The sequence below is a fragment of the Pinus tabuliformis genome, chromosome 5_1 (genome assembly GCF_031772625.1).
Source record: "Pinus tabuliformis cultivar Carrire ecotype Pingquan chromosome 5_1, CPIR1, whole genome shotgun sequence".
NCBI lineage: Eukaryota > Viridiplantae > Streptophyta > Pinopsida > Pinales > Pinaceae > Pinus > Pinus tabuliformis.
In genome coordinates this window covers 440,250,884-440,263,880 of record NC_142305.1, presented here as the reverse complement: position 1 = coordinate 440,263,880, position 12,997 = coordinate 440,250,884, and positions in this window count along the sequence as shown.

Genomic DNA, 12,997 nt, shown 5'->3' with positions numbered 1-12,997 from the left:
TTTTGTGAAGGGTCAAGAATATGAAGTATGTAAGCTTGTAAAATCCTTGTGTGGCATCAAGTAAGTATCGCGAGCCTAGTATGAGAAGTTAACAGAGCATCTTCTGAACCTCAACTTCAAACACTATGATCTTGATGATGCAACTTTGTTTGTCAAGAAAGTTGGAAAAACAGTTGTATATCTTGTGGTGTATGTAGATTATATTTTGATGACATGGAACAATGAGAGCTATATTAGATCCATAAATAATGAACTGAGGATATTCTGTGGTATATGTAGATGATATTTTTATGACAGGGAACAATGACAACTATACTAGATCCATAAATAATGAATTGATGAAAGGTTTTGAAATGACAGACTTGGGGTATGTTCACTACTATCTTTGTATTGAAGTAACTCAACATCCAAAGTTTATATTCCTCTCTCAGAAGAAGTACATTGGATATCTGTTGAACAAATTTCGCATGTCTGAGTGCAATCCTTTGACTACTCCAATGGAATAGAACTTGAATCTCACAGCCACTAAAGGAAAAGAATTTGAGGATGCAAAAAAGTATAAAAGTTTGTAGGAATTCTCAACTATCTGACTACTACCAGATTAGACATTTCATTTGTTGTTGGAATCCTTTCCAGTTTTATGCAAAATCCTTGTGAGGGACATTGGTCTACTATGGAAGGAGTTCTAAAGTACTTGAAGGGAACTCAAGTCTTTGGACTTAAGTATACACAGGTGGGCGACTTCAACTCAATTAGCTACTCTGATTCAGACTTCGATGGAGATAAGGAAATTGGGGTATCTACTTCAAGTTATGCTATAAGTCCTAGATCAAGAGTTGTCTCCCAGAGGTCATGCAAACAATCAATTCCAGTAGATTCCACAACAAAGGCAGAATATGTGGCAGCAACTGAAGCAACAAAGGAAATTATGTGGCTTAGGAAAATTTTAGAAGATTTGCATGTGAAACAAGTGAATTCAACTCCACTCATGATTGACAACACTTCTACAATAAATTTGGCCAAGAACCCAAAGTTCCATGATCAAACAAAGCACATCAATAGAAAATACCATCTGATTTGACATCATGTTGAGGCCAAGGAACCATTGTTCCATAAAGGAGCAGATTACATACATCTTCATGAAAGAACTTGGAAGATAAATTTTGAAAGATTCAAAACAATGATTGGACTCACCAACATCACTTCAGATTAAGGGGGGGAATGTTGACACGTAATCATTGGTATTGGCTGAATATGTGAAAATAGAAAATAAAGAGAGTTGAAATATGAAGAGACACTGGGAGATGAATCCCAAGGGTCTCTCCATCCATGTATATATCTATGATCATCGTTAATGCAATATCACAATTCATTTTGAGGAGTTACCTCCTGGACCGACAAAAGAAATTGGATTAGATCATGTTTTTGTCCAAAAATCATCTCTTCCATGGAGATATTCTTACAACTATTGATATAATGTTAGGCTCCTCCATCCCAAAATTCTAAGGAATCTCTTGTAAGGTATTAGATGAGTTTTCAAGATGAATAATATGACATCACTATAGAAGACAAACCATTTGAAAGAACTGTATATAAAGAGATTCTTTATGGAATCCCTCAAGAAAAAGGATTTCTTAACTAACACACTAAGGGCCAACATAAAAACAAATATCATGTGAAAGAAAGTAAGGTTGGGTACTCAGATAGTTTGATTCAAATTTACCATGATAATAAGGGAGAGATGGAAGGCATAGAAAAACAATAGTCTATGGTCACAAGTCATGCCGAATATGCTTTTACGATTAAAAATGAATGAATAAACAGAATGAAGGATCCTCGCATGATATTACCAAGGAACAATATTTGGGTCACAACCTTAATGAAAATTAAATAGAACATCAAATATCTGGTGATGAGCCTATAAAGGAAGGATCAATCAATGAAGAAAATGATATTAGAAATGATGGACTGCTTTAAAATTAATTCATTGATAAGAATGAGAAACAACCACCTCATATGTATATATATTGGAAACCATTTTGTGACCCCATTAATAAATAACTTGAAGAGGAACACTCATTTTATAACCTTATGATGGACTAAGAATTTGAAGAAGAACACCAACCAACTAGTGTGAATTTAAAAGAGAAATCATACAACCTTGATGCTGACCATGTGGATGAAATAGAATGTCAAATATCCATTGAGTAACAACTTTATGATTAGGATTTGGATGAGAAACTAGAGTGTGAAAAGGATAAAAAAAATTCTATCCTCATGAAGCCTATTTTACTTTTCAAAACAATGGTTCACTTGGTTTATCCTCTCAAAATTTTGCAAGAGTGAACTTTAAAGAAGAAGTCATGGAATCATCATTATTCCATAGATAGGGTGTTGACTTTGATAAGTTTTATTTTAACCCTTTTCACATAGAAATAACTAAATGGGATGCAAGTTGTGTCTACTTTGAATGTGATCTATTAGAGCCTAGATTTGCCTCAGGCTGAAAACACAAGGTTCTAGGTCCACATCAAACCATGCTTAGCCTCGTAGCTAGCCCTACGAGGACAGGAGAGGGCTCTCTCCGTGTCAATCTCAGCGAAAGATGATCTATGGGGCTTGAGATGACTGAAATATAAACTAATTTTAGGCTAGGCATGAAGTGCAAAGTTTTGATTTGAGTTTTTGGGGGTTTTGTTGGAAAAAAGGGATAGGGCAATTTTGGGTCCGAGGATGAGGCCTAGTTTTTGTAGAGTTCTGATTGGGGCAAGGAAGGCAATCGTTTTGATGTTTTGGGTTGAATGAATGGATGGATCAGACTAGTGAGGGGCTAAGGAGGGAAAGAAGATCTCAAGAGTCCTCCTCAAACATATGAAAACATGTAGAATTAAACAAAATATCAAGGTAGAGCATAGCAGTCCAATTAATTCTACCTTAATCACTCATTTGTTTAATTGCAGAAGACAAGAGAAGGGAAAATGGTACACATAAACATCAGTAAAATTAAAAATACATAGAGAAAAACACCTTCAAAACATAGAGCCACATTGATCCCAACAAGTGCTGCAAAACCCTGGTATTTCCTTTGCCAAAATTGTAGAAATGAAATGTACAATAGAGTGCTAAGCAATCCCAAGTATCCAACCCTGAAAATGAGTTAGAAATTACATAATATAGACAAGCCAAACCTATTCCCTTGCCTCTAGGGGTCGATCTCATCATTCTAGGAGCTATTTGAACTAATTCTAAAGAAGGAACTGAAATCTAGGTAGTAAAACATCTTACCCCTATATGCTAGGAAACTGATTCATTCATTAAATTTTCACTTTTTAGTGAATGAATCTTCTAGAACAAGTAAATATGTGCCAAAATTACATAATAGTAATCGAGTTACATCAAGATAGATCAATAATTACATAAAAAAGTAAAACTAGTGAAAACTTGGCGAATTTTTGAGCTGTATAGTGAAAAATAGGCAAAAATCCTCTATCCGCCGTGACCAGAATCTCTATGCGTAGCACAACTTTGGGGCTGATTTTAAGGCACTTACCGAAGTCCAAATTAAGCCCACGATAGCTCGTTGGAAAGCCCTACCTGTCTACTTTCCAACCCAAGTGGAATTTATAGATATGGATTTTATTTGACCCCCCAAAACTTCAATCTCCCAAGACTGCTTCCTTTGGGTGCAAAAGGTGGCACCCAGAACTTGATGAAATCCTTAGGTAATCCATGAGCATGCATAAATTTTGATTAAAAAAAAAAAAATATAAGGTTTTTCTCCTGAAGATCTCCCAATTATAAGCACGCGCCAAGTGGCGCTACGCATTGGGTGGAAAAGACCTGTTTTGTAACCAAAAATTTCAAAATTGACAAAATTTTCTCCAAATTCCTTGAAATTTGGACTGAAGGCCTATCATTGAGTACCATGCTTAGCCAAAAGGCTTCAGATAATATTCAGAGTCTATCCTCCCTTTTTCGACATTTTACTGCCCTCCTGGTGCATGCAGTTCTATGGTAGAATCACTGTCTCGGTTGTATGATGTGTCGGTGTCCGTCTACATGGTGTTACCAGTCTATGCCAATGATATGTTTAGCTCGTTGAAACTGAGAAATTGGTACCTTTATCTCCAATTTACAAGTGTATGTTTGAGTTGTATGAAATGAGAATTTGATGCCTTTTGTTTCAATTATCAAAATATGCCAAGTAGGAAGGGGCTGTGGTACATAGGGACAGTGAGGTCTTGTCAAGTGATAATTTTCCCTTTCAAAACTTCTGATTTGACAATGTAGAGACAATGGGACAGTCACTTGATTGTTTGGGGTTACTTGGGATTTTGGGAATTTTTATACGAATGAAATAAGAAATAGGAATGATAAGGAATAAAGTCACTTAGGGATAGGAAAATGGAACATAGGAATACGTGTATAAGGGGATATAAGGAAATAAACTGTAGCAATGGGATCATGGGAGATGGGAAAATAAGGCGGGGAGTGGCACCAAAAATGTTCTAACACTTCAACACAAAACTTCAAATAGAAATCTTTACTAAGAGATTATGGCTTAAAGTTTGATATTCAAATTCTCATACTTAGTCATATAACCACAGCAAACACTGATTAAAGGCGATTGCAAGACGACTTGACCTTACTTGGAGCAGAGGAGGCCATTCCATTTGTAGTTAGAGTTAGGTGGAAAAAATTTTAACATTCCATCCCTATGCGCCGCACACCAGCCCAACATGCCGTGCACACCACGTGCGCCGCACTAGTGTATTTTTACACTGCGAAAAAATGCCCAATGCGTCACGCCACCAAACCCTTTTTTTTAGTGATTTTTTTAGGAGACTTTTAGAGGCCATCCTAGTGTCCGAATTGGGTGCAGGATAGATCTTTGGAAATTTACTTTAGTTTACTTTCCAAACCAATTGGAATTTTTCAATTTGGAGTTCATTTGCTCTATCAAAAATCAAATCTCCCAAGACTGGTCAAAATGTGCCAAATGAGGCTGCCTCAAGGCAGAGTGTTGTTGCAGTCAACTTTTGAATGTTTCCTCAACTCCAAATCAAGCTCATGATAGCTCATTGGAAATATATTTGTGTCTAGTTATGATTTTACTTATCACAAAAGTAATTTGGCCAACCAAGCTAGGAGAAATATTGATTTTCCCAAGGTCACTTCAGAGGTGCATTCAGTTCTCCTAAGGCAACGGTATTTTTGACATTTCTCTAAAACCATGATATCTGTGTAAAATGTGAAGGAGGTTTTTCTTCCTTGGCCTACTTTGGACAAAAACCTCTCCCAGTTTTTCCAAATTCATCTTTTCTTGCTCAGAAACATTATTTGAGTAAAACATACCCCAATGTGTGGAACAGGGGATTTGTCGAAATGAAGCGAAATGAAGGGGATAGGGGGCTTCTAAATTCTTGAGGAAATTTTTTTAGGTGAGGAGGGATGTTAGGAAGTAGGGGAAAGTGGAATTTCAGAGATTGAGTGAGGGGAAGGGGTCCAAAATGGCAAAACACAGGTCTAGCCTAGAAAATTGCCAAGTTGTAGCAAGAAACTAGGGTTTGTGCAAAAATGAGGAATTTGGGGGATCTCAATGATGGGAAATGTTTAATAAGGTACATTATGGATAGGGGAAGGTATATGAACATCAGGATACAAGTTTTACTGATGATTTGACCATCCAAGAGAAATTACCTCCAAAACCCTAGGAGAGGGAAATGAACCTTACCTAGGCACAACTGAAGCGTGAACAAGGTGTAAAATGACCTAGTGGAACTTGAAATGATGATGAAAACCATCTAAATGATGTCACACTCATCTGAATGGTGGCATGGATCGACGTTTGGACAACTTTGGAAGTAGTAAAAGCAAACCCTAGACATAATACCTAGTGACCAAATTTTGCTTGAAGACTCACTGAAATGACAAAATTTGACCTTGACACCTTAAAATCACTTTGTAAGAGCATGTTTGATCACTGGAGGAAGGCTAAAAAGACTGAAACTAACATTGGCTCCAATGGGGATGGTAGCTCCTTGGAGGTGCCAAGAACGGTGGATCTTTGGGAGAGCAGATAGTGCCTTCATCCATTGGGAAATGGAGTCAAAAATCAAGCTAAATTGCATGACTAAAAACTGACACAAACTAACTTAACAATAAGACTGAAAACTGACTCACAAATGACTCATGACTGAATTAACTAAAACAAGAACTTACAAAGCTTATTGAAGGGAAGAAGTCCATCAAGATTTCAAATCATGATGACAACCACCTGCATACTAATGAAATATGTACAATCATGTGTAATGAGCTTTCCAATGTAACCAATCTAGCAGATGGCTACATACCAAATTTCTGCTCTCACTTTTCTCGAGCAGGCAGAACGATGAACCTGTAGTCAACTGAAAATAACCACTGAAACCAAAGCTTATGATAATGAGCCAGCCAACATTCATATTCTCAGGTGCTTACAAAAGAATGCCGAAAGGATCTTGAAAATTCTGAAGCACTAGCTTGTGTTGAGATCCAGCAGCAAAAATACAAGTACTCCCCTCATTCTGATATGAAAGAACCACTGGTTTCTGAGTGATTGGAAGGCACAAAGAGGTATAAGGTTCTTCCATCTGAGTGTTAGCTGTAAATTCCTTGACCATGAGAAATTCTAGCATATTGTTTCTCTCAAGCTCATATTCCTCAATTTCATGGTCTAGGTCATTCTTAAACAAAAAACAATCTTCAAGATTATCAAACATGACAGCCTTATCATCTTTGTGAAAGAAAATATTATCTGTTTGCTGATCTATAAAAATGATTACAAGACCATCATCATTTTCAAAAGAGGTAGAAGTTTCACCAACACCTTCTTGACCATGTGCACACTGTCGATCTGCGTTAACTTGAGCTGTAACATGACCTTTTAGGAGTTGATCTATCTCATCTTTAGACAGAGGAGATAAAACTTTTTGTTTCCTTTTGCTCAAGCAAGTATTGTCTTCTTGAAATAACATTTTAAAACATGAAAAATCTGAATGACAGTCCTGATCTTCTGAAATTTGGAAACATTGTTGATCATCTTCATATGACATGGCAATCAAATTATCCAAGTTATCATTTACCGCTGAGTTATCAAAAGAATATTTTTCACTTACTTGAACAAAGGTTTCATCTTGTTTTTCATCAAATAACTGGATTACCTCCTCATGAAGGCTTTGTTCAATAAATCTGTCTTCTTCGTTCGAGATGATCTCCACACCAGAGCTCTCCTTCATGGGATTCAAAACAAGGTTGCCTTCATCATCATGACCTGAATCTAGATCTGAAATAGCTGACTTGACTTTATCACCCTTTGAAATCGAAACTTTACTTTCCTGCATATCGTCTTCTTCTATGGACAGATCTGAAACAAAACCTTCTCTTTCATCATCTTCCATCGTACTAAGATCTTGATCTTGCTGTAAATTTTCCTGATCATCTTGATAAGTATCACTCTCTTTAATCTGCTGAAATGGATATTCATACAGGGCTTCCATGATCTCATCATCCATGAAATTGTCATCTTCATAATATTTCTCAAGGCTTTCAATAAAACTATAAGCATGTGTGCAACAGTCCTGAACTAAATTTAATGATGGATAAGATTCTTTATACTTTTCAAAGAACATGGTATGAAAATCCTTTAAACAGTGAATACAAGCAAGCAACAAACTTTCATACCAAGATCGGGCTTCACCTTCCAGAGTGGCCATGAATATCTTCATCAAGCAATCTTCAGGAAAATAAACCTTCAATTTGCGAATATGTATGTGAAATCTAACCAGATGTAAAGCAGCATCCTTCCTATCATCATCTTTAAACGTAGGCAAATTCCTTGACCAATCTACCTTTGAAATTTTATTTGGAAAACCTGGAATGTGATCTCGACTCATGGGAGCGTATCTTCTTGCAACCCACTCCATCTTGAAAATCTTAAGGCTACTAATCTTCCTGCAGTGGAGTCACCATGAAGCATTGATCTCTAGATTTTTCAGTGAATGAAGTCGCCAGGTGAATGATTTCAGCCTATCGAATTCTAGACTCATCACCCAAAGTCTAGAACGATTTGATGTATTGGGTGGTAATTCACAAGTCAAGTGTCACGTTCACAAGCTAGATTAGAGATTGATTGAAGCAGCATTTATCTACTTTCGCTGATGCAAAGCAAGAGCGTTTCAAAGGCTACCTAGCATAACTTCAAGCTCCGTCTGTAGCTTATAAAACAAATAACACTAGCAAGCAAACCATTTTTCTCCCCAGTATGGTTGCCACTATGTTAGAGCCTAGATTTGCCTCAAGCTGAAAAGACAAGGTTCTAGGTCCACATCAAGCCACGCTCAGCGTCGTAGCTAGCCCTACGAGGATAAGAGATGGCTCTCTCTAGGTCAATCTCAGCGAAAGATGATCTATGGGGCTTGAGATGACTGAAATATAAACTAATTTTAGGCTACGTATGAAGTGCAAAGTTTTGATTTGAGTTTTTGGGGGTTTTGTTGGAAAAAAGGGACAGGGCAATTTTGGGTCCGGGGATGAGGCCTAGTTTTTGTAGAGTTCTGATTGGGGCAAGGAAGGTAATCGTTTTGATGTTTTGGGTTGAATTAATGGATGGATCGGACTGGTAAGAGGCTAAGGAGGGCAATAAGATCTCAAGAGTCCTCCTCAAATAGATGAAAACATGTAGAATTAAACAAAATATCAAGGCAGAGCATAGCAGTCCAATGAATTCTACCTTAATCACTCATTTGCTTAATTGCAGAAGACAAAAGAAGGGAAAATGATAGTCATAAACATCAGTGAACTTACAAATACATAGAGAAAAACACCATCAAAACATAGAGCCACATGGATCCCGACAAGTGCTGCAAAACACTAGTCTTTCCTTTGCCAAAATTGCAGAAATGAAATGTACAATAGAGTGCCAAGCAATCCCAAGTATCCAACCCTGAAAATGACGTAGAAATTACGTAATATAGACAGGAAAAACCTATTCCCTTGCCTCTAGGGGTTGATCTCATCATTCTAGGAGTTGTTTTAACTAACTCTAAACAAGGAACTGAAATCTAGGTAGTCAAACAACTTACCCCTATATGCTAGGAAACTGATTCATTCATTAAATTTTCATTTTTTAGTGAATGAATCTTCTCGAACAAGTAAATATATGAAAAATTACATCATAGTCATCGAGTTACATCAATATAGATCAATAATTACATCAAAAAGTAAAACTGGTCAAAAGTGGGTGAATTTCTGAGCTGTACAGTGAAAACTAGGCAAAAACCTCTATGTGTCGCGACTAGAATCTCTATGCATAGCAAAACGTTGGGGATGATTTTGAGGCACTTCCCGAAGTCCAAATTAAGCCCAAGATAGCTCATTGGAAACCCCTACCTATCTAATTTCCAACCCAAGTGGAATTTCTGGATTTGGATGTCATTTGCCCCTCCAAAACTTCAATCTCCCAAGACTGCTCCCTGTGGGTGCAAAAGGTGGCAGAAATGCCATTTTTAAGGTGTTTTTGACCCTTTAGGCAACCCAGAACTTGATGAAATCCTTAGGTAATCCATGAACATGCATAAGTTTTGATGAAAAATCCAAAAATGTAAGGTTTTTCTCCTGAAGATCTCCCAATTATAAGCGCGCGCCAAGTGGCGCTACGCGTTTGGTGGAAAAACCTATTTTGTAACCAAAAATTTCAAAATTGACAAAATTTTCTCCAAATTCCTTGAAATTTGGACTAAAGGCCTATCATTGAGTACCATGCTCAGCCAAAAGACTTCAGCCAAGATTCAAAGTCTATCCTCCCTTTTTCGACATTTTAGTGCCCTCCTGGTGCATGAAGTTCTGTGGTAGAATCACTGTCTCGGTTATATGATGTGTCGGTGTCTGTCTACATGGTGTTACCAATCTATGCCAATGATATGTTTAGCTCGTTGAAACTAAGAAATTGGTACCTTTATCTCCAATTTCCAAGTGTATTTTTGAGTTGTATGAAATGAGAATTTGGTGCCTTTTGTTTCAATTATCAAAATATGCCAAGTAGGAAGGCGCTATGGTACATAGGGACAGTGGGGTCTTGTCAAGTGATAATTTGCCTTTTTAAAACTTCTGATTTGACAATGTAGAGACAATGGGACAATCACTTGATTTTTTGGGGTTACCTGGGATTTTTGGAATTTTTATACGAATGAAATAGGAAATAGGAATGATAAGGAATAAAGTCACTTAGGGATAGGAAAATGGAACTTAGGAATAAGTGTATAAGGGGACATAAGGAAATAAATTGTAGAAATGGGATCATGGGAGATGGGAAAACAAGGCGGGGAGTGGCACCAAAAATGTTCTAAAACTTCAACACAAAACTTCAAATAGCAATCTCTACTAAGAGATTATGGCTTAAAGTTTGATATTCAAATTCTCATACTTAGTCATATAACCACACCAAACACTGATCAAAGGCGATTGCAAGACGACTTGACCTTACTTGGAGCAGAGGAGGCCGTTCCATTTGAAGTTTGAGTTAGGTGGAAGAATTTTTAATGTTCCAGCCCTATGCACCGTGCACCAGCTCAACATGCCATGCACGCCTTGTGCGCCACGCCAGTGTATTTTTACACTGCGAAAAAAGGCCCAATGCGTCACGCCACTAAACCCTGTTTTTAGTGCTTTCTTCAGGAGACTTTTGGAGGCCTTACCTGTGTCCAAATTAGGTGAAGGATAGCTCGTTGGAGAGGTATTTGAGTTTGATTTCCAAAAAAGCTAGAAGTTTTCAATTTGGAGTTCATTTTCCCTATCAAAAATCAGATCTCCCAAGACTGGTCAAAATGTGCCAAATGAGGCTTCCTCAAGGCAGAGTGCTATTGCAGTCAACTTTTGAAGGTCTTCCTCAACTCCAAATTGAGCTCATGATAGCTCATTGGAAATATATTTGTGTCTCGTTATCATTTGACTCATCAAGAAAGTCATTTGGCCAACCAAGCTAGGAGATATATTGATTTTTCCAAGGTCACTTCAGAGGTGCATTCAATTCTCCTAAGGCAACGATATTTTTGACAGTTCTCTAAAACCATGACACCTGTGTAAAAAGTGAAGGAGGTTTTTTTTCTTTGGCCTGTTTTGGACAAAAATCTCTTCCAGGTTTTCCAAATTCATCTTTTCTTTCTCAGAAACATCATTTGATTAAAACCAACCCCGATGTGTGGAACAGGGGATTTGTTGAAATGAAGCGAAATGAAGGGGATAGGTGGCTTCTAAATTCTTGAGGAAATTTTTCTAGGTGGGGAGGGATGTTAGGAAGTAGGGGAAAGTTTAATTTCAGAGATTGAGTGAGGGGAAGGGGTCCAAAAGGGAAAAACACAGGTCTAGCCTAGAAAATTGCCAAGTTGTAGCAAGAAACTAGGGTTTGTGAAAAAATGAGGAATTTGGGGGATCTCAGTGATAGGAAGTGTTTAATAAGGTACATTATGGATAGGGGAAGGTATATGAACATCATGATACAAGTTTTACTGATGATTTGACCATCCAAGAGAAATTACCTCCAAAACCTAGGAGAGGGAAATGAACCTTACCTAGGCGCAACTGAAGCATGAACAAGGTGTAAAATGACCCAGTGGAACTTGACATGATGATGAAAATCCTCTAAATGATGGAATACTCATCTGAATGGTGACATGGACCAAAATTTGGACAACTTTGGAAGGAGTAAAAGCAAACCCTAGACCTAATACCTAGTGACCAAATTTTGCTTGAATACTCACTGAAATGACAAAATTTGACCTTGACACCTTAAAATCACTTTGTAAGAGCCTGTTTGATCGCTGGAGGAAGGCTGAAAAGACTGAAACTAACATGATCCATATATGATACTAATTTTTAGGGTGAATATGCAAGTAATACACTTCGATGTGTTGAGAAAATTACTTAGATACTTTTGCTCCCAGTTTTGAAGACTGTGAATGAAGTGTCCCCCATTTTCATGAAATGGTTAAGCATGAAAATTCTAACATGGGATTTGAGAATTACAATCCTTCTAAAAATTTGACTCTTGCATGTCCTTATCATGGTACCCCATCTTTTTCTCATGATAATGGCCATTAGTTTCCATCAAATTTGACTTTTGTTGAATTGAGGCTTCTGTGGTCCATAATAGTTATAAGAAGAAATTCGGCGTAAATCACATGTAGAAAGACCTTTGTCAATGCGTTTCAAACCAACTAGTGTGGTTCATCGCCGGTACAAGTTGAGGAGTCAGATCATCGCTGCATCTTAAATAAGGAGAGCATATCCTCCAAACAGCTAGGTTGACTTTGAGCGAAGACCGGCATAACGGCGGAATCTCTGCATCTTTTACGAAAAGCTAGATCTGACTTCAACTTCGAGACCTACAAGCATGCCCGTTCAAAATGATGAACCTTAGATGCAATTGCTTTACCGTGCAGGGAATCAATTGATTCCCTGCACGGTAAAGCCATTGCGTCTAAGGTTCATCATTTTGAATGGGCACGCTTGCAGGTCTCGAAGTTGAAGTCAGATCTAGCTTTTCTGAAAGGATGCAAAGATTTGATTCCCTGCACGGTAAAGCCATTGCATCTAAGGTTCATCATTTTGAACGGGCATGCTTGCAGGTCTCGAAGTTGAAGTCAGATCTAGCTTTTCTGAAAAGATGCAGAGATTCTGCCGTTATCCTAGTCTTCGCTCAGAGTCAACCTAGCTGTTTGGAGAATTTGCTCTCCCTATTTAAGATGCAGCGATGATCTGACTCCTCAACTTGTCCTGGCGATGAACCACACTAGTTGGTTCGAAACGCGTTGACAAAGGTCTTTCTACATGAAATTTGACTTTTTTTCGTCCTTTGCTACTATTTTAGAGTGACTTTAAATTGCAATAATTTTGATATTGGATGATTATGGAAAGCCTAAAAAGTCAAAGTGTTATGATACCACTTGATTTTATATTGATAAAG